Below are 23,803 nucleotides of genomic sequence, written 5' to 3'. Positions count from 1 at the left end.
GAATGTAAACTGACCTTTCCAGTCCTGTGGACACTGCTGAGTTTTCCAAATTTGCTGTCATATTGAGTGCAGCACTTTAACAGAATCATCTTTTAGGATCTGAAAAAGCTCGGCCGGATTTCAATCACCTCCTCTAGCTTTGTTCATAGTAATGCTTCCTTCCAGGCTTCCCAGGTGGTTCAGCCATAAAGAATCCGCCTGCAATGCAGGAAACATGGGTTCAATCCCTGGGTCAGGAAGATCCCCTAGAGGAGGGCCCGGCAACCCACTCCAGTATTCTTGCCTGGAGAATCCCATGGACAGAGGAGCCTGGCGGGCTACAGTCCATGGGGTCACAGAGAGTTGGACACAACTGAATCGACTGAGCACACACAATGCTTCCACAGGCCCTCTTGACTTCACACTCCAGGATGTCTGGCTCTAGGTGAGTGACCATACCACCATGGTTATCCAGGTCATTAAGACCTTTTTGTACCTAAGTTCTTCTGTGTATTCTTGCAACCTCTTCTTAATATCTTCTGCTTCTGTTAGGTTCATAACATTTCTGTCCTTTATCAGGCCCATCTTAAAATGAAATGTTCCCTTGCTATCTCTAATATTCTTGAAGAGATCTCTAGCCTTTCCCATTCTATTGTTTTACTCAATATCTTGCATTTCACAAGGCCTGGAGAGCTGTTAATGACAGCTGCCCTGAGGAAAGGTCCTGTAACATATATTGCAATAATAAATTCCAAACACAACTGTCTTTCAAGAAACCAATTGCAGCAGGTAAATTTTCCTCACACTCTTTAAGGAAAAGAGGAAAAAACAAAACAAATGGCCATAGGACAAGATGCTCAACATCCCTAATTACTATAGGAGGAGTACCAATCTAAAAGACAACAAGAGTTTATAACAGTTTTTAATAAACATAAATGTAGCAACAACAAAAAAAAGAACACGAAATCAAATCACACTTCTCAGGATGGTCAGCCTCACAAATCTACTAAGAATAGATGTAGGAGAGACCCGGGCAGACAGGAAACCCCTACATGGTCAGTGGGAACGGACATTGGCAACAACCCCTAAAAAGGACAGCCTTCACAGGCCAGAAAATAAAATTCCAAAATAGCTCAACCCATGACCTGACATACCCACACCTGAGCCTATATCCCAAGAAATCCATCAACGAAAAAGTCACATGCGCCCAACGTTCACTGCAGCACCACTTATAGTAGCCACAACACCAGGACCAGCAAGATGTCGTCCGACAGGTTAAAAGTTAAAGAAGATGTGGTATGTATATACAATGGAGTATTACTCAGCCATGAAAAACCACCACTGAAATTTTGAAATTATGTCACTAATTGTCACAAAGATGGAGGTTGGAGAATAATAGATAAGTGAAGTCAGCCAAACAGAGAAAGAAAATAGCATATGATGTCCCTCCGGGCAAACTAAAAAATGAGAAACAAAGGAACACATTTATTAATCAAAAAGAGACTCTAAGAATTCAAACACAAATAAAGATTTCCAAGAAAAAGTGAAAGAGCAAGGATCAATTAGGAGGTCAGGTCTAACATATACACAGAAACCTGTATCTGTAATAGAGAATCCACAAAGATTATCTCTTCCTTCCTTCCTTTCAAATATACACAGAAATTTGTATCTCAAACATATACAGAGAAATCTGTATCTGTAATAGATAATCCAAAATCATTATCTCTTGTCTTCCTTCCACATACACACAGAAATCTGTATCTCTAATAGATACTCAAGAAGGACCTGATGTTCAGCACCAGGGAACTTGGTCTACCTTCTGCAATAACATCTAGGGCAACAGAATCCAAAAAAGAACAGATACGCTGTATGTATATGTCATAAGAAAATCAGGTGGCTGTACCCTGAAGATACACAAAACTGCAAACTGACTGTACTCCAACATAGCATAGACATGAGATTAAAGAAAAGGAACAGAAAGGGCAATGCCGAGCTTACTCCCTCCATCCTCCCTGACCTGGGCTTCTCTCCCATCCCTGAGCAGGCTTGCACTGTTAGTCCTGATTGTCCTGAGAGTCCAACCCCTCGGCCTATGTCTCTGGAGGGCAGTCTCTCCTCAGGTGTGGTCCTTTATAGACAAGACATAGAGCCTGGGGTGGCTTGGATGCCTGAGGCAATCCTGCTTGAGATGCCCCTCATTTCCATAGTAATAACAAGCTCATCCCTTTTCTCCTGGGTTCCTCTGGGCATTTTTCCTCAGGCTGTTTCAGAGCAGATCTAACAGCCTTGCTGGGGCTTCAGTCTTTTGCCTAGTTCCTTTTTTTTTGTCTCCTACTTTCCTCCTCCTATTCTCTACCATGATACACCATCTGAGCCAGCTGCGACAGTTTTTCTAAAGATTGATTTGGTCCAAATGCCTGTTTTTGTAGCTAATAGCGGATATATGGAGCTGACTGAGTGAGAAATCTATCCTTTAACATCATTCCTCTCTCTGCACTTTCAGGATCAACGTCAGTAAACTTGTGGAGAGCCTCCTGTAGTCTATCTAGAAATTTACTAGGAGTTTCCTTCTCTCCCTGTTTTATGTCAGCCAACTTAGCATAGTCTAAAGTCTTAGCATGAGCTCGTTTGAGTCCTTCATGAATACATCTGACAAAGTGGTTCTGACCCCACCCTCTTTTAGCCATGTTATAGTCCCAGCCTGGCTCTGTCATGGGAACTGCTTGGCTCCCAATAGAAAGGAGGGCTATTTCATGTTCCCTCTGTCCCCTTGTCTCACATTCAAGCCATTCATCTCCCAAAGTAGTAGCTTCCCTAAAACTCTAGTTTTTGAATCAGGGGTCAGCGTCTATTCCAACACATACATTACATCTCTCCAAGTAAAGTCATAAAGTTAAGTTAGTCTCGTAAAGGCATATATATACGTGTGTGTGTGTGTATATATAGTCTCGATTGCAGTTGGGACTGTTTTAAATTCTACCAAGACTGAGGCAACTCCTCCTGGAAGGGTGCCCTGATTCTCAGCCTGTTTAGTTGGGAACCCCAGATACAGGGGCAAAGTAAGAGGACAGGAGGGAGCTGAAGGTTTCACACCCTAATCTGCACCCTTAGGACATAAGTCTGGCATGTCTTGCAGAGAGATAAAGAGCAACACATATGGCACTTCTACCCATTTCTCTTGTTTTCTGCAGAACTGGTCTAGTTGTAAAACAGTATTATAATTAAGAGACCCTTCAACGTGCCAGCATCCCCCATCTTCCAAAGGATACCGTGGCCATTGAATATCACACAAGATCAGGTGTGTCTTTTTTAAATCTGGGGGATCAAACTTGTCCCAGTTTTTTTTTTTTTTTAATACATTGTAAAGGAGTGGTTCTGGAACTGTTAGCTCCCATCTGTAAGAAAAAAGCAGCATCCACAGCCATGGCTTCTTTCCATCAAAGGCGTCCCTCCCTGCTCTAGATGGGGGTGTAGACAGACTTTCCACCAAAGCTTTCCTTCCCTGGTCAGACTTAGTCTGTCCCTTACCGACACAGGCACCTTACTTGTCCCTCCTGGTTCTACCACTGACGCGGGGTGAAGATGCACCAGGGGTAGACCTGATGGCATCCCACATTGATTTAGTTCCACACCACCAAGACCTTTGATTTGATTTGCCCCTTTCCTCTGATGCCACCCAGGGTGTAACAGTCGTTTCTCAGAATGTTTCCCAAGCTAGGACTGCTAAGGAAAGCATCCATTTCACATGTGCCTGTGCACCTTCCCGAGTACAGTCCTGACCACAGTAGAAATGGTGAGTCATAAAAGGATGAACACCAACCAAGATGTCCCTTCTGAGTGTCACCACACCAGTATATGTGATAGCAAATGAGGGGGTGGAGGATCGGCCAGCGAGGAAAAAGTGATTATTGTCCTCGAGCTACTAGGGCCAATCCTTCCAGTTCATTCCCACAGATTCCACAAAAGGAATATCTAAGGTGTTGAGACAAAAGCCACTAGACAGCCTCCTCTGATCCCCTAACAGCACTACCAAAGGAAGAAGCCCCCTGTTCAGTTCAGTTGCTCAGTGTATCCGACTCTTTGCAGCCCCATGGACTGCAGCACACCAGGCTTCCCTGTCCATCACCAACTCCCAGACCTTGCTCAAACTCATGTCCATCAAGTCGGTGATGCCATCCAACCATCTCATCCTCTGTCATCCCCTTCTCCTCCTGTCTTCAAGCTTTCCCAGCATCAGGGTGTTTTCAAATGAGTCAGCTCTTCGCATCAGGTGGCCAAAGTATTGGAGTTTCAGCTTCAGCATCAGTCCTTCCAATGAATATTCAGGACTGATTTCTTTTAGGATGGACTAGTTGGATCTCCTTGCAGTCCAAGGGACTCTCAAGAGTCTTCTCCAACAGCACAGTTCAAAAGCATCAATTCTTCTGTGCTCACAATTACAAAATGGTCAGAGACCAGGAAAAGGAGACTGAGAAAGGAAAGTTTGATCCACACGCTTTGCCCATCTCTCCAGCTGCTCCCCTCACAGGGACGTTGCGTGTCTCTTGGCATTGGCAGGTTGCTATAAACCCCGACAAGGCTCCCCTTTCAGGGACTGCCTTCAGTCATTACCAGGCACCACGAAACCACAGAGGAGGGTTCATCAACTGCTCCGTGCAGGGCATGTCCTTCACTCACACAAGCACACCGTAGGGCTGAGTAACGTGTGTACTGAGAAAGCAGAGAGGCCGGAGCCCTGAGTGTTCTTCCTTGTCCTGAAGATCCCGGACGAGCCCCCAAGGTGAGAGCTTACGGTGAACGATGTCTGCTTCGTGATCTCTGAAGAAGATTTAGCTTAGGGACCAGGGACCAGGCTGGATCACTCAAGAGCTTTTGTGTAGCAGTTTTATTAAAGTATAAAAAGAGACAGAGAAAGCTTCTGACGTAGACATCAGAAGGGGGATGGAGAGTTGCCCCCCTTGCTAGTCTTATCAAGGGAGTTGTATACTTTTTCAATTGGTTATTACAGTAAATCAAAAGAATGTCTCAAGGTTACAAAGAGATTACCAGACCCACTCCCACAATTTACATTTTAAGATAATGGGATCAGAACTAACAATAGAAAGGTCATACCAGACCCACTCCCATATTATACATTTTAAGATGACAGGACTAGTTAGAAAATTCTCAAGAAGGAGAAACACTTCCTCAAGCAGGATACATTGTTGTTATATAATCATTGGTACAGAGTTTAAGGGAAAACATATCCTTGAGCAAGATGAGTTGTTTTGTTGTGCAATCATCAGCTCTGGGCTTAAAGAATAAAACGTGTGGCCTTCTCTCCTCCTTGAGAACTCCAGACCCCTATCTCCTCCTCAGGGACGCCAGACTTCTTATCAACCTGCCTAGGAATTGACTCTCTCAGTATCAGGGAAATAGGACTTGGAGAAAAGGGAATACTCCTACACTGCTGGAGGGAAACCACATCTGAAAAAGAAAGCTAACATTCAATTTGGATTTAATTATGACAGTATGTCATGGAGTATGGAGTATGGATCGAGAGTCTAAATATAGCAGACAACATGTGAAAGCAAATTTGCTATCTCAGCTATAAGAGTAAAGGTTTCCTGTCAAATCTGCTCTTGGTATGCACAAATTCTTTTAGAATACTACATGTATCTTTTCGAATTATGTCTTTGTCTGGATGTATGGCTAGAAGTGGTATTGCTAGATCATAGCGTAACTCTATTTTTAGTTTTTCTGAGGAACTGCCGTACTCTTGTCTACAGTGACTGCACCAACCGACGGTCCCACCAACAGGGTGGGAGGGCTCCCTCTTCTTCACACCTTCAACACGCAACCACAACACTTGTTATTTGGAGAGTTTTCAATGATGGCCATTCTGACCAGTTTGAGGTGGTACCTCATTGAAATTTTTATTTGCATTTCTTAAATAATTAACAATGAGGAGCATTCAGGATGAATTTTTAATTTTCAGATGTATAAAATAAATTAGGTTTGACATCTCAACTTGACAACTTTTTCACAGATAAGGATGTATTACCTATTTAGTTATTTCCTTTCTTTTTAGTCTAACTACAGGGACATGCATTATCATGTTACTCAAGGCGATGAGCTTGGTTATGCACCTTTAAGCAGTGATAAAGACATACATTTTGCGTAATGGTGTTTTAAATTGACTTAAACTTCAAATATTTGTATCAATGATATGTGGACTCTTTTTCTATCAAAAACTGGGTGCATTTTAATTGAAGAAGAGTTGTTTTCATGTTGTGTTAGTTCCAGGTGCATACCAAAGGGATTCAGTTAGATATATGTATATTGTATATAATATACATTATATTGTATATAAACATATATAATACATATATATAAAACACACCTACATACATGCTCTCAGATTATTAGGCTATTACAAATATTGAATATAGTTCCCTATGCTATACAGGAGGGCCTTGTTTATCTATTTTATATATACTAGTGTGGCCCTGTTAATACCAGATTCCTAATTAGCCCCTGTCGGGGCCAGCCGACGAGTCAACGTAGGCACAAATGCGGGATTCCTCGGCTGAGAAAGAAATAGACACAGACACAGCGAGACACAGACACAGACACAGCGGGGGTTGAGAGGATCACTGCAATCTGTAATGCCAGTGATGCTTGTTTATTTTTACACACAGAATTTTATACCCTTATACCAGGAAATTCTTATACAACACAATCATCAAAAATCACCTAAGTAACATGCACCAAAAATCACCTAAGTAACATAAAGCTATCAATCAAGATCTCATGACTCTGTATCTCAGGACTCAGGTCATAAAAGCCATTTGTCCTGCGTCAGATGCACTCCAGGGGCTGCAAGAAGTTTCCTTAGTAATTAATAAGAGGTGGCGGGACAGAGAGCTATGTCTGGACTTGACCCTTGAGTTAACAAGGCAGCTCCCAAAGCAAATCCTGCTTGTTGTCAGGTTGCCCCCCGCAAGCCCCCGTCCCTTTCGCCTTTGGTTTGTTTTCTCTGAGACCGTTTCTGTGTTGTCAAGAAGTTCACGTGCATCATCGTTTAGCGTCCACTCATAAGTGATATCATACGATATTTGTCTTTCCGTGTTGTGTCTTCACTTAATGTGCTAATCTCTACATCCATCCATGTTGCTGAAATGGCATTATTTCATTTTTTATGACTGAGTAATATTCTATTATATATTCTATGATATGTGGACTCTTGATTCAGGCCTTACCGATGCTACAGACAGACCTGTTACCATGACCATACTGTCATGGTGAGGGCTAAGCCACCATTCCTCAGAAGAAACTGACCTGATGGTCTGGGCCTCCTGGAAGAACTCATCCGACATGGAGCCCTCCCTGATCACCTTAACAGGACATCGCACTGTGGACCACTCCAAATGGGCCACTTCCCAGCTCCTTCAACACGGTAATCTCTTCACTTTGCAGTTTCCAAATTCTTAATAATGCAGTGCCTGTCTTGCACTGCATTAGAAGAGAGAATAGAAGGGAGAATAGAAGGCTTTGGGGCTAACAGCTTCACAAGTAACTTTTTCTCCATGAGAATTTAACATTGACCAGATGAAGTAAGCACAACTCTTTTTTAAGTTGCTCATTTAAAAAGAAAACCCTTGTTTTGAGGGGCAGAGGGAGGTTTTGATAAAGCTTTTAATGAAAACTGAAAGAAAACCCTTGGTAATGTGGTCTTAGGACCTGTTGGACCACATGATATTGCTACCAGAACAATGTTTCTGAAATAGCTACAATTAGTGACAAGAAAGGTTAAAATTGAAGAAACCTTTGCCAACCAGAGTCATCTTGGAAAAACTTGGTGACAAAATGTGCTTAGTGCCCTTAGCTTGGTAAGGCTTAGTGTTAGGTAGATTAATTGGCTTGTCTTAACTAATAAGTTCTTGGAAAACAAAAATTACAAGAGTTAAGCTACTTTATGTGATTCTTAAAATTCTAATCTAAATCCATTGTTTGACAGAATCTTCTACTTTTAAAAATTTCCCATCTTATTTCACTTATTTTTGATTCCTTATTGTTTTTGTAGATAGCCATGAACAGTGTTTAAGTTGAAGTACAGTTTATTTATAATACTATATTAGTTTTGGATATACAAATAGTGATTCAGTATTTTTATAGATTATACTCCATTTAAAAGTATTACAAATAAAGGCTATATTTTTTTGTGCTGTATAATATATCCTTATGGCTTATTGATTTTATATATAGTAGTTTCTATCTCTTAATCCCCTACACCTATTTTGCCCCTCCCACCGCCCTATCCCCACTGGTAAACACTAGTTCTCTTTATCTGTGAGTCTGTTTCCATTTCATAGATAAGTTCATTGGTGTCATACTTTAGATTTCACGTATAAGTGATATTATATGGTATTGCTCTTTGTCTTTCTGACTTATATCACTTACTATGATAGTCTCTAGGATTATATTGCTGAAAATGCCATTATGGTAATTGCCTGTATAGCTGAGTAGTATTCAGTATATATTTCATATATGAAAACCTAGGTATATATTTCATATATGAAAATATACATATATATATTTTCTGAGTACACTCATTTGCAACTGTTCTGTAACAAAAAGAATGAAAACTTTACTATAACTCATGATATGAAAATTTAACTATAACTCATAATTCGTACAACTTGGGCTTGGTAAAATATGAGTTTTGCCAGGAGATCCAGGGCAATAGTTCTCAAACTTCAGTTTGCTTCAGTGCCTCAGATTCACCTGGAGGGCTTTTTAACTAAAATTGTCAGATGGCAGTTCCAGAACTTCTGATTTAGAAGATTTGCAAATACCAGTCCAGGGACCATAATTAAAATCATTGTGTGCCTTTTGAGTAATGCTTTTAGAGACTTAAGATAACCCTTCTAACTCAAGTACACTGTCTTACATCTTAATAGATACAAAAGACTTAATTTGAAACTAGAAGATTGCTAAATGACTATTTATAGAGCACTGTGAACTGAAATCACTATGTACGCATCAAAAATAATGAAAATAAAATGTTTTGTCAGAGAACATTGACAGAAGCATCTTAAATAAAAACATATTATCCTGTATTTAGATTAATTGCCTTGACTTCACTGATAAGATCTTTGTAAAGCATAACTTAAGAGTAAAACTACTTAATGTGATTTTTAAAAATCTCATCAAAATCAGTATCTTGATGGAATCTTCTATTTTTAAAATTTCCCATTTTCATTTTGCTGTTTTGCTGAGTAGTATTCAATATATATTTCATATATGAAGATAGATGTATATATTTCATGTATGGCAATATAGGTATATATGTATTATGTGAAAATGTCAGTATATATCCCTTATATGACAATATAGGTATACATCTCACATATAAAAATAGAGGTATATATATGTCATATATAAAATAAGGTATATATTTTTACATCATCAAATTTAAAACTTTCATAAAATTAAAAACTTTCAAAGAATTAAAGCTTTTAATCGTGTGGATCACAACAAACTGTGGAAAATTCCTAAAGAGATGGGACTACCAGACCACCTTACCTGCCCCCAGAGAAGCTTGTATGTAGGTCAAGAAACAACAGTTAGAACCGGACAGGCAACAATGTACTAGTTCAAAATTGGGAAAGGAGTACGTCAAGACTATATATTGTGACCCTGCTTATTTAATTTACATGCAGAGTACATCAAGTGAAATGCCAGGTGGATGAAATACAAGCTGGAATCAAGATGCTGAGAGAAATATCTACAACCTCAGATATGCAGATGGCACCACCCTAATGGCAGAAAGGAAATAGTCTATGCTGCAAGGTAGTATTGGCAAAATGTTAAAGAAAAGGGAAAGAAAGCATTGCCTACTGTATCATGTCCTGATGTGGGATGCCATCCCATCCCTGGAGCCTAAGTAGGCTTGGGTCCCACTGCTGAACTTGGGTGGGGTCAACACTGCTTGGCAGGGTACCCTTCATTGAATACTTTTGAAAGGTCCACCGTGTGCTCTGTCTGGCTAGGACAAGAGTCCCGCCTGGCATCAAGGCCCCAAGGAATTTCACGGCAAAATTCAGCTAGCCTCAGCCTCCCCTGGTGCTGGGGATCCCAGTCCAAGCCTCCTTCCTGAGCGTGCAGCCTCCCAGCACCTAAGCACCCTCAGCAGTGTACTGTGGACTCTGAAGGGATTAGTCTGGACACAGTGTTTGTGTGATGCTTTAGGCGGAGAAAGTAGTGAGACTCAAGCCCTTTCCTGTTTGCTCAGGCACATTCTATTCTATTTCACAGCCCAGAAAGCAAACTTGCCCTAAGACTCTGGTTGCCTTCAGGCACCAAGCTGAGCCTGAAAAGTTCTGCCGCCTTGTGGACATTTCCTGGCACTACAATTTGATTACCCTTGCTCACGCTGCTGCTGCTAAGTCGCTTCAGTCATGTCTGACTCTGTGCGACCCCCATGGACGGCAGCCCATCAGGCTCCTCTGTCCCTGGGATTCTCCAGGCAAGAATACTGGAGTGGGTTGCCATTTCCTTCTCCAACCCTTGCTCATAGGCACCTCAATTCACAAGGCCTGGGGTTCTGTGAAAGACAGCCCCCCTCAGGAAATGTCCTGTGGCCAGCACCAGAGAAATAAATTCTAAACACAGCCAGAATCTTTCAGGAATGCCCAAAGGTAAATTGTCCTCACACCCTTTAAGGAAAAAAAAAAAACACAAACCTGAACCTCCCCCACCAAACAAGATGCTCAGGATTCCTAATTGCTGCAGAAATGCCAATTGAAAGACGATGGGAAATCAAATCCCACCACTCACAATGATCAGTGTCACAAATCTGCAGTAATAAATATGGGATGGAGTCTGGGGGAGAAAGAATCGCCCTAAGCTCTCGGTGCGAATATACATCGGCAGCAGCCAGTATCATGGCCAGTCTCCTAATGCCTGGAAAAAAAAATCAAGTCCTGCTAAGCCAAGGATCAGACATTCCCCCACTTTGGCCTGTATCCTGAGAAAGCCATCGATCAAAAGGCACAAACACCCCAACAAACCTCCAGCACGACTTCCAGTAGCCGAGACACACAACCACAAAATCTCTAACCAGTAGTTAAAGCTTAAACAAGAAGTGTACATATATACAGTAGACTATTTCTCACTCATTAAAAATCACCACTGAAATTAGGGAATTAGGACCCTGGAAGCCACAGGGATGGACCTTGAAGGATCATACACTAAGGGGAGTCAGTCAGGCAGAGGAAGACTATGGTATGAGGTACATTCCAGGCAAAATAAAAATAGACATGTAAGTCAACAAATTTACAACCCAAAAAGACACTCTGAGGATTCAAAGTCAAACATTTAGGGTTCCATAAAAAAAAAAAAAAAAAACAACTGAAGGGTCATGAATGAAATAGGAGGTCTGTACCTACACAGACAGGAAAGGTATATCTGCAGTAGATAATCCACAAGGATGAACCTCTTCCTTCCTTCTTCCTTCCACTTATACACAGAAATATGCATCTTGAGCCCATATACAGAAATCTCTTTCTCAAAGAGATATACCACAAAAATTAACTATCTTCCTTCTTTATATCCCCAGAAAAGTGTATCTGAGATAGATAATTTCGAAGGCACTATGCCCAGCACTCTGCTCACCATTCTATGGCAAAAATCCAAACAACCATAGAGATACCCCATAGATATGTGATGCCTGAATCCCATGTGTACACTGATAATGGTCACAACATTGCAAACTGACAATGTTGCGCTGTAGCATCAACAAGATGTTAAAGAAAGGTAAGTAAACCAGTGCCTTTTCCATGATCTCCAGCCTCCCTGACATGGGATGCTATCCCATCCCTGGAGGCTGAGCAGGCTTGGGTCCCACTTCGGGATTGGGGGTGGTTGGCACAGCCTGGCTCGGTGCCCTTCGTTGAATTCTATTGAAATGTCTACCATCTCCTACATTCTGGCTGGGGTCAGGGTTGCATGTGGCATCAAGGTCTCAAGTAATTGCAGCCAAGGCTCAGCAAGCCTAGTCCTCTCATGATGCTGGGTTCCCAACTGAAGGCTTGTTCCTGACAGTGAAGCTTCCTAGCACCTACGTACCCTCAGCAGTGTATTATGGACCCTGAAGGGATTAGCCTGGACCGGGAGTTTGTGTGATGCTTTAGAGGGAAAAAAACCTGACACTCAAGGTCTTTCGTGTTTGCTCAGGCACATTCCACTCTATTTCACCGCCCTGGAAACCAACTTTCCCTAAGGCTCTGGTTACCCCAGGAACCAAATGGAGGCCTGAATAGTGCTGTCTTGTAGACGATCTCAGTAACTACTGTTTTATCTCCAGAGTTCACTGGCACCTCAGTTCACAAGGACTGGGCTTGTCTAATGACAGATGCCCTGAGAAAATGTCCTGGGGCAGTATTGGAGAAATAAATTTCAAACACAGCCAACTTTCAGGAACCCAGTTGTCAAAAGCAAATTGTCCCAATACCCGTTAAGGAAAAAAAAAAAATCAAACCTCCACAACAGGCCAAAGTGCTAAGCATCCCTAATTGCTGAAGGAATGTCAATCAAAATGACAATGGTAAATCAAATGCCGACTGTCACAATCAGGATCATCACAAATCTACAAGCAATAAATTCGGGAGAGAGCCTGCAGGAAAAGGAAGACCCTAAGGTGTCGGTGGATACATACTATGGCAACAGCCTGGAAAATGGACAGTCTCGAACGCCTGGAAAGAACTCTCCTAAGAGGTAAAGCACAGGATCGGACATTCCCACACCTGGGCCTATATCCCGAGAAAACGACTCACCGAAAGGCACATCCTTAAGGAATGCTGCAGCGCTACTCCCAGTAGCCAAGACACACAACCATCAAAATCTCCAACGAGAGGTTAAAGCTGAAACAGGAGGTGGTACGTATATCCGGTAGACTATTTCTCAGTCATTAAAAACAGACACTGAAATTAGGGGATTAGGACACTAGGAGCCACAGGGATGGACCCTGAAGGACCACACGAAGGGAAGTCAGGCAGGCAGAGGAAGACTATGGTATCTGAGGTACGTTCCAATACAAGGCAGCATATTTACAATCCAAAAGGGACTCTGAGAACCCAAAGTCAAACAAAGTGTTCAGGAAAAAAAACAATAAGTGAAGGGCCGTGAATGAATTGAGTTCTGTACCTACATAAACAAGAAATGTGTGTCTGTAATAGATAATCCACGAGGATTATTCTCTTCCTTCCTTCATTCTATATGTACACAGAAATCTTTATCTCCAATCTATACACAGAAATCTCTATAAGAGATATATCTCAAAAATTAACTACCTTCCTTCTTTGTATACACAAAAAAGTGTATCTGGGATACATAATCCACAAGGTCTGATGCTCAGCACTCTGCTTGACATTCTATGGCAAAAATAAAAAAAGGAATAGAGATACCACACGATTATTAAATACCTGATCAGAAAGCTATATACTGACAAAAATCACAACACTGCAAATTGACTATACTGCAAGTTAGCATCTGGAAAATGTTAAAGAAAAGGAAAGAATAGCAGTTCCTACTCTGTGATCCCCAACCTCCCTGACTTGAGATGCTATCCCATCCCTGGAAGCTAAGCAGGCTTCAGGCTGACTCCTGGACTGACACAGTGCCATCTTTCAAACCATTTTTAAATGTCTACTGTCTCCTACATTCTGGCTGGAACTAGAATCTCACGTGGCATCAAGGCCTCAAGGAATCTGAAGGCAAGGATAAGCGAGCATCCACTTCTGATGCGCGTGTTCCTAATTCAGAGCTCATTCCTGAGAATGCAGCCTCCTAGGCCCATATGCAACCTCAGCTGTGTACTGTGAAACTGAAAAGGATGTCAGGACAGGGTGTTTGTGTGACGCTTAAGGGGAAAAACTAGTGAGACTCAAGCCCTTTCCTGTATACTCAGGCACATGCCACTCTGTTTCACAGCCCAAATAGCCAACTTGCCCTAAGGCTCTGGTTACCCACAGGAACCAAAGGTGGGCTTAAAAAAGTGTTGCCACCTCGTGGATATTTTCTGTTAAATAAAATTTGATCACAGGTTCTAAAGGAACCTCAATTCACTAGGCCTGGGATTCTGTTGGTGACAACTGCCCTGAGGATCAGGGACGAATATTGGAAAAAAATTTGAAAAACCGCTGATTTTCAGGAAACCAACAGCCAAAGGTAAATTGTGATCACAACCCTTTAAGGAAAAGAAAAAGACAAAACAAACGCAAATCTCCACCACAGGAAACGATGCTACCATTGATTCCCTAAATGCGGGAGGAATGTCAATCAAAATGACAATGGAAAATCAAATTTCACCACTCACACTGGCCATCATCACAAGTCTACAAAAAATAAATGCAGGAGAGAGCCTGGAGGAAAAAACAATCACCCTAAGCTGTTGGTGGGAATATACAACAGCATCAGCCAGTATACTATCCAAACCCTGGAGGCTGAGCAGGCTTGGATCCCACTGCTGAACTGGGGTGGGGTTGACACAGCCTGGCACACTGCCATCCGTTGAACCCTTTTTATTTATTTATTTTTTTTTAATAAATTTATTTATTTTAGTTGGGGGCTAATTACTTTACAATATTGTAATAGTTTTTGCCATACATTGACATGAATCAGCCATGAGTTTACATGTGTTCCCCTTCCTGGACCCCCCACCCACCTCCCTCCCCATCCCATCCCTCTGGGTCGTCCCATTGCCCCGGCCCTGAGCATTTGTCTCATGCATCGAACATGGAATGGTGTTCTGTTTCACATATGATAATATACATGTTTCAATGCTATTGTCCCAGAACCCTTTTTAAAATTCTACTGTCTGCTGTGTTCTGGTGGGGACCAGAGTGCTAAGTGGGACCAAGGCTTCTCAGAGTTGGAGCGATAATCATGGAGCCTCCACTTCTCCTGGTTCTGGGGATCCCAGCCCAAACCTCCTTCCTGAGAGTGCAGCCTCCTAGGCACATAGGCACCCTCAGCAGTGTGCTGTGGACCCAGAAGGGATTAGTCTGGACGGGGTGTTTGTGAGCTGCTTTAAGGGAGAAAGAAGTGAGACTCAAGCTCTTGGGTGTTTGCTTAGGCACATTCCACTCTAATTCACAGACCAGAAAGCCAACTTTCCTTAAGGATATAGTTGCCCCAGGAACCAAATGTGGGCAAGAAATTGTGCTGCCATCCTGCGGACATTTTCTGTAACTACAACTTGATCACCAGTGCACACAGGCACGTCAATTCACAAGGGCTGTGGTTCTATTAATGACAGCTGCCCTCAGGAAATGCCCTGGGGCAGGTATGGGAGAAATATATTCCAAAACCAGCCAACTCCAGGAAGCCAGCTTCCAAAGGTAAATTGTCCTCACACCCTTTAAAGAAAAAAACCAAAAAATAAAACTAAATCAAACCTCCACCACGGGACAAGATGCTCAGCATCCCTAAAGGGCTGCAGGAATGCCAATCAAAATGACAAGGGACACCAAATCTCACCATTCACAATGGCCATCATCAAAAGTTGACAAACAACAAATATAGAGAGAGCGTGGAAGAAAAAGAATGCTCCTAAGTTGTTGGTGGCAATATATATTGGCTACAGCCAGTATATGGATAGACTCCGAAAGTAGAAAAAACAGCTATCAAAAAGGGCTAAGGTGAAAAAAGTGATGCTATCAAGAAGGGTGTGTTTGTGATGCTTTAAGAGGAAAAAGTGAGACACAAGCCCTTGGGTTTTTGCTCAGGTATATTCCACTCTATTTCACAGCCCGGAAGCCGACTTTCCCGAAGCCTCTGCTTGCCCCGAGAACCAGAGGTGGGCATCAAAAAGTGCTGCCGCCTTGTGGACACTTCCTGCAACTACATCTGACCGCTAGAACTTGGCATCTTTAATTCACAAGGGCTGGGCGGATGCTCATGACAGCTGCCCTCAGGAAACGTTCTGTAGCGGGTATTGCAAGATAAATTCCAAACACAAACGACCCCACCTGCCCCAGGTCTATTTCCCTCACATCCTTAAAGGGAAAAAACCCCAACAAACTCCATACCTCCGCCACAGGACAGCATGCTCAGCAGCCCTAATCATTACAGGAGGAATGCCAATCAAAATGACAATGAGAAATCAAATCCCACCCGTCAGAACGGCTATCCTCAAGTCTACAATAAACACAGGAGTGAGTTTGGAGTAAGGGGAAACCTCCTATACTGTCGGTGGGAACGTACATCGGCAACAACCACAATAAAGGACAGTGTAGGCATGCCCGAATGAAAGCGATCAAGACAATAAGCCTAGGATCTGACATTACCACAGCTGGGCTTATGTTATTCTATACGAAATACAAAAAATTCTATTGTCATATATGAAATAGTCAACATTTTCAACTATGATGTATAGTAAATTCTGTTTCATATATGAAATTTGCACCTATCTTTTCATTTATGAAACACAGAAAACTCACGTATGAAATATGCGCCTATATATTCACCTATAATATATAGAAAATTCTCTATTCATATATGAAATATGCACCTATATTTTCATCTGTGAAATACAGAAAATTTTATTTTTATATGAAATATATATTTTCCTCTGTGAAATATGAATATCTTTATATATAAAATATGCATCTATATTTTCATCTATGAAATATAGAAAATTTTATTTCTATGTATGACATATGCACTCATATTTTCATATGGGAAATATGGAAAATTCCATGTTCATATATGAAATAGGCACCCACAGTGTCATATATGAAATATAAACAATTCTATTTTCATATATAAAATATGCACCCATGTTTTCATATATGAAATATTAAAAGTTCCATTGTCATTCATGAAATATACACTCATGTTTTCATATATTACACGAAGAAATTTCTATTTTCATCTTGAAATAAGCAACTATGTTTTCATATATGAAATAGGGAAAATTCCATTTTCATCCATGAAATATGCACCCATGTTTTCATATATGAAATATAGAAAACTATATTTTATTCATAAAGTATGCACCCATCTCTTTATATATGAAACATTGAAAATTCTATTTTTCAATGAAATATGCACCTTTTTATACATTAAAATCATGCATACTTTTGTATAATATAGAAAATTCTATGTTCATGAAATTTGTACTTATCTTTTCATTCACAAAATAGGAAATATGCACATATGCTTTCATATATGAAATATAGAAAATTGTATTTTCATTCATTAAATTTGCACCCATGTGTTCATATAGGATATACAGAAAATTCTCTTTTCATATATGAAATAATCACTTGACCTGGGCTTCCATCCCATTCCTGGAGCCTCAGCAGGCTGTATACATGGCTGGACTGTGATGGGGTTGAATCGACCAGGCTGGTTGCTCTTCATTAAGGCGCCTCTTAAATCTGTACTTTCTGGTTTGATCTGGCAGGGACCACAGTCCCTAGGGTACACAATCGATGGTGTCCTGACACTTTGGCCTCGGTGACCTTGGAAAAGTCTACTAGCTTCCATGTCTCCTGGTGCTGGGTTCCCCAGCTCAGCCTCCTTCCTGAGAGTGCAGCCTCCTTGGCACTTCATAAGGGTGCTGTGGTCCAGGGATTAGTCTGAAGGAAAGGGGTGAAGCTTTAGGGGGAAGAAGTATTGAGACTAAGCCCTTGGGTGTATACTCAGGCACTGCTGCTGCTGCTGCTGCTAAGTCGCTTCAGTCGTGTCCAACTCTGTGCCGACCCCATAGACGGCAGCTCACCAGGCTCCGCCGTCCCTAGGATTCTCCAGGCAAGAATACTGGAGTGGGTTGTCATTTCCTTCTCCAGTGCATGAAAGGGAAAAGTGAAAGTGAAGTCGCTCAGTCGTGTCCGACTCTTAGCGACCCCATGGACTGTAGCCTACCAGGCTCCTCCGTCCATGGGATTTTCCAGGCAAGAGTACTGGAGTGGGGTGCCATTGCCTTCTCCGATACTCAGGCACACTGCACTTTAATTTACAGCCTAGGAAGCCCGCTCTTCCTTAGGCTCTGGTTGCCTGAGGAATCCGAGTTGGGGGTGGGAAAGTGCTGCCCCCTCGTGGACACTGTCTATAACTGCAACTTGACCACCTGTGCTTACCGGTACCTCCAATTCAACAGACCTCAGTTCAGTTCAGTTCAGTCGCTCAGTCGTGTCCGACTCTTTGTGACCCCATGAACCTAGCACGCCAGGCCTCCCTGTCCATCACCAACTCCCTGAGTCCACCCAAACCCATGTCCATCGAGTTGGTGATGCCACCCAACCATCTCATCCTCTGTCGTCCCCTTCTCCTCCTGCCTTCAATCTTTACCAGCATCAAGGTCTTTTCAAATGAGTCAGCTCTTCGCATCAGGTGGCCAAAGTATTGGAGTTTCAGCTTCAACATCAGTCCTTCCAATGAACACCTGATCTCCTTTAGGATGGACTGGTTGGATCTCCTTGCAGTCCAAGGGACTCTCAAGAGTCTTCTCCAACATCACAGTTCAAAAGCATCAATTCTTCGGTGCTCAGCTTTCTTCATCGTCCAACTCTCACATCCATACATGACCACTGGAAAACCCATAGCCGTGACTAGACGGACCTTCGTTGGCAAAGTAATGTCTCTGCTTTTTAATATGCTATCGAGGTTGGTCATAACTTTCCTTCCAAGGAGTAATCATCTTTTAATTTCATGGCTGCAATCACCATCTGCAGTGATCTTGGAGCCCAGAAAAAGAAAGTCAGCCACTGTTTCCCCATCTATCTGCCATGAAGTGATGGGACCAGATGCCATGATCTTAGTTCTCTGAATGTTGAGCTTTAAGCCAACTTTTTCACTCTCCTCTTTCACTTTCATCAAGAGGCTCTTTAGTTCTTCTTCACTTTCTGCCATAAGGGTAGTGTCATCTACAGACCTTGGGGACTGTTAATAACAGCTGCCTTCAGAAAAGGTCCTCGGGAGAATATTGCAGAAAAAAATACAAACACAACTGACCTTCAAAAAATCAACTAAAACTGGTAAGTTTTCCTCACAACCATGAAGGAGGAAAAAAAAAAAAAAACTTAACCTCCACAGGACCAGATGCTGAGCATTCCTAATTACTACAGGAGGAATGGCAACCAAAATGACAATGAGAAATCAAATCTCACCAGATTGGCCATCCTCACAAGACTACAAACAATAAATGCAACCTAAGCCTACCATTTGACATTCCCACATCTGGGCCTATATCCCAAGAAAACCATCTTTCAAGCAGTCACATGCACCCCAATGTTCACTTCAGCACTCGTTAAAGCAGCCTGAACGCAGACCCAGCAAAATGTCCAGATTAAAGCCTAAAAGCAATGTGGCACATACAGAAAATGATCTAATACTCAGCCATGAAAGACTACCACTGAAATCATGAAATTATGCCACTGGTAGTCACAGGGATAGATCTTGGAGGATCATACACCAAGTGAAGTCAGCCAGCCAGAGGAAGACTGTAACATGTGATGTCCCTTCTGGGCAAAAGAGATACAAAGGAATTTAAACATAATATTTAAACATAAACATAATACATAAACATAACATAAACATAAAACAGAATTTAAACATAAAAAGAGACTGAGAATTTAAATACAAACAAAGAATTCAAAAAAAATTAATAAAACCAAAGAAAAGCCAGGGATTAATTAGCAAGTCAGGACTAACATATACACAGAAATGTGTATGTGTAATAGATAATCTACAAGGATTATCCCCTTCTTTTCTTTGTTCCTTCTACAGAAATCTGTATCTCTACCATATCCACAGAAATCTGTATATGTAACAGATAGTCCACAAGGACACGATATTCAGCACAGGGAACTTTGCTCCACCTTCTGCAATAACCTCCACAGCAGATGAATCCGAAAAAGAACACGTATGCTTTACATACATGTCATAACTCAATCAGGTAGCTGGATACTCGCAACAGGCACAACATTGCACACCGACGATACTGCAGCATACCACAGGCACGAAATTAAAGAAAAGAATATAGAAGAAAAGCCTTGCCGAGTTGGTTTCTGCTGACTTCCTGACCCCGGCTGCTATCCCATGGCTGCAGCCCGAGCAGACTTCGGTCCAAGGCTGGACTGGGGTGGGGCTGAAACCACCAGACAGGGTGCCCTTAATTGAGTCCCCTCTTAAACTTGTACCTTCTGGTTTGCTCTGACAGGGGCCATAGTCCTTAGCACACCTAAAGGATGTTTTGATGACTATCTGGCCTCAAGAACCTTGGAAATGCCACCCAGCTTTCAGTCCTCCTGGTGCTGGGGTTCCCATCTTAAACCTCCTTCTTGAGAGTGCAGCCTCCTAGCACCTCAGCAGGGTGCTGTGGCCCTGGTTGGGATGAGTCTGGAGGAAAGGGGTGAAGCTTTAGGGGGAACATGTAGTGATACACAAGCCCTTGGGTGTTTGCTCAGGTAGGTACATTCCACTCTAGTTCACAGCCTAGGAAGCCAACTTTTCCTTAGATTCTGGTTGCCCCAAGAACCAGAGTTGGGCATGAAAACCGCTGCCACCATGTGGACATTTTCTGTAACTACAAGTTGACCGCCTGTGCTTACCAGCCAGGCACCTCTGTCCATGGGATTTCCCGCACAAGAATACTGGAGTGGGTTGCCATTCCCTTCTCCAGGGGATCTTCCTGAGCCAGGGATTGAACCCGGGTTTCCTGCACTGCAGGCAGATTCTTTACCATCTGAGTCACCAAGGAAGCCTGACCTGTGCTTACTGGCACTTCCAATTCACAACCTTTTGGGGGCCATTAATGACAGTTGCCCTCAGGAAAAGTCCTAGAAAGAACATTGCAGAAATAAATTACAAACACAACCCACTATCAAAAAGTTAACTGAAACAGGTGTATTTTCCTTGCAACCATGAAGGAGAAAAGAAAAAGAAAAAAACCATACCTTCACAGGACAAGATATTCAGCATCCTGAATTATTACAGGAGGAATGCCAATCAAAACAACTACAAGAAATAAAATTATACCAGTCAGAATGACCATCCTCACAAGTCTACAAACAGTAAATGGAGGAGAGGGTCAAGAGGAGAGGGGAACCCCCCCGACACACACAGTTGGTAGGAAGGGACACTGGCAATAGCTACTAGAAAAGACAGCCCTGACACGCCAGAAAAACTTCCAAGGGAAATATGCCGAGGAGCTGACATTCCCACACCTAGGCCTGGCATCCCGATAAAGCCATCATTCAAAATGACACACTGCAGCATTATTTACAACGGCCGAGACACACGACCATCAAAAGGTCCACCGACAGATCAAAGCTTAAAGAACATGCGGTACATATAAGCACACAGAACTTCGCTCTACCTTCTGCAGTAAATTCTATGGAAAAAGAATCCAAAGAAGAACAGACATACTGTATGTATATGTCAATACTGAATCCAGCGTTGTACACTGACAGTAAGCACAAAACTACAAATCAACTATACTCCAACATAGGATCGGCATGAGGAAAAAAAGAAAGAAAAAAAGCAATGCCTAGTTTATTCCCTGCAAACTCCCTCTCTGGGGATACTATCCCATCCCTGGAGTCTGGAGTCTCATGTCTGGACTGGGATGGCATTGAGAAAGCCAGCTGGAGACAACCAAAATTTTAAAAGAGATGAGTCACCCTGCGATTCTGGCCCCACTACGTAAAACAGCCAAGACAGAGAATCAAGTTAATTGTAGAACAGATGAATGGATAGACACAGACAATGGGGTACATGTACACATGACAATATTTCTCAACAATAAAGAACTGGGAAATAATGTCAAGTTTGGCCACAGAAAAGAAAGTAGAGCTGATCATTCCAAGTGAATTAAGGCGGACAGGGAGAGACAAGTATCATATGATATCAGTCCAGGTGGAATCTAGAGATGCATAAAGATGAACTTGTTGCCTGGAGAAAATGCCTCATAGACTTAGAAATTTCCAGTCACAAAGAGATAAAGATGTGGAGCATGGAGAAATGAGTAACTTCAGACTAATATAAGCCCAACACTGTTTATAAAATAAATGACCAAGACCCACTGTATAACACAATGAAACTTACTCCACACTCTGTAATAACCTATATAGAATAAACCCAAAATATATACATATTTATGTATTAATAGAAGTGAAACAAGTTGTGGTAGAAGGAAAAGGAAAAAAAAACACCACCGAGGCAGTAATTCACCTATACACTCCAGTTCAAACGGTGGGAAAAACGAAAAAGAAATGCTAACTCTGATCAGAGACACCGATGTAAAGAACAGACTTTTGGACTCAGTGGGAGAAGGTGAGTGTAGGATGATTTGAGAGAGAATAGCATTGAAACATGTACATTATCATATGGAAAACAGATGACCAGCGCAAGTTCAATGCATGAAGCAGGGCACCCAAAGCCAGTGCTCTGGGACAATTCAGAGGGACAGGGTGGGGAGGGAGGCGGGGGGGGGTTCAGGATGTGGGGGACACATGTATACCTGTGGTCGATCCATGTTGATGTATGGCAAAAACCATCACAGTATTGTAAAGTACTTATTCTCCAACTAAAATAAATAAATTAAAAAAAATAAAATTTTTTTAAAAAGCAAAAAAAAAAAAAAAAAAGACTGTTGTCACATATCTGGAGCCTGATTGGCTTGGGTCCCAAGGCTGGAGTGTCCTGGGCTGAGAGAGCTGGGAGCATGTGGCAGGCCGTGTGCCTCCACAATGGACCTGGAGTGCCCATTATCCTCCAGATGCAGGCGGGATAATTTAAGGGATTGGAATTAACATACACACATTAATATACGTCAAATAGATGATCAACAACTACCTACTGAATAGCATAGGGAAGTTTATTGAACACACCCTAATCACCTATATGAAACGAGAACCCAAACGAGAATAGATAAATATTACGTATTAATGAACCAAGTTCCTGAACACCTGAAACACACACATACAAATCACTCACACAGCTCAACATAAACAACAGCAACAACAAATCTCAATAAAAAATCGCCCACAGATCTAAATGCACGTTTCTCCAGAGAGGTCATAGAGATGGCCATAAAGAACATAAAAATACACTCAGCATCACCAGTTCTTAGAGAAAAATCAAATGTACAACGAGGTGTCACCTCACACTGATCAGAGTGGCCATATCAAAAAACCTACAGCAATAAATTCTGCAGAGGGTGTGAAGAGAAGGCAGCCCTCCTAAACTGTTGGTAGGAATATAAAATGGTACACCCACTAGGGGATACATTATAGAGGGTCTCAAAAAACTAAACATAGAAATACCAAGTGATGCAGCAATTTCATACCAAGGCTTAGATCCCGAGAAAAACCAAAATTTATAAACACACCTATACCCCACTACTGATCATGGCAGCACTAGGTACAATAGCCAAGACAAGGAAGCAACTCGAGTATACTAGGACAGAGGGATGGATACAGGAAATTGGGTGCATATACCCAGCGCAGTATCACTCAGACATACAGAAGGATGAAACACTGCCGTTTCCAGTTACAGGGAAGAAACCAGAGGTGATCACACTAAGTGAAGTGAGACAGGGAAAGGGAGATATCATAGAATACCCCTTCTGGTGGAATCTAAAAATGGATACAAATGAACTTCATTACAAAAGAGAAACACCACAGACTTAGGAAAGAAAGTTATGGGTGCCAAAATGGAAAGGGGGAGCAGGGAGTAATTAGCTGGCTCAGACCAATATATACACATTAAAACAGGTGCTGCTGTTGTTTAGTCGCTCAGTTGTGTCTGACTCTTTGTGACCGTAGGGACCGTA

The 23,803-nt window shown here is 42.0% G+C and overlaps 2 protein-coding genes across 4 annotated transcripts in view; one reads left to right on the top strand and one right to left on the bottom strand.

Moving 5' to 3' along the window:
- LOC145530503 (uncharacterized) overlaps window positions 1-11,370 on the top strand; it is an 87,779-nt gene extending 76,409 nt beyond the window's left edge. Inside the window, exons 7-8 of the mRNA XM_081551982.1 lie at window positions 7,214-7,417; window positions 9,684-11,370. The gene's annotated coding sequence lies outside the window, so the exon portion shown is untranslated. The remainder of the gene's footprint in view (window positions 1-7,213; window positions 7,418-9,683) is intronic.
- LOC145530502 (uncharacterized) overlaps window positions 1-23,803 on the bottom strand; it is a 146,767-nt gene that overhangs the window by 13,927 nt on the left and 109,037 nt on the right. The window lies entirely within an intron of this gene.

The sequence above is a fragment of the Giraffa tippelskirchi genome, chromosome 12 (genome assembly GCF_054371585.1).
Source record: "Giraffa tippelskirchi isolate mGirTip1 chromosome 12, T2T-mGirTip1v1.2.pri, whole genome shotgun sequence".
Lineage (NCBI taxonomy): Eukaryota > Metazoa > Chordata > Mammalia > Artiodactyla > Giraffidae > Giraffa > Giraffa tippelskirchi.
This window is presented reverse-complemented; position numbering and strand designations above follow the sequence as displayed.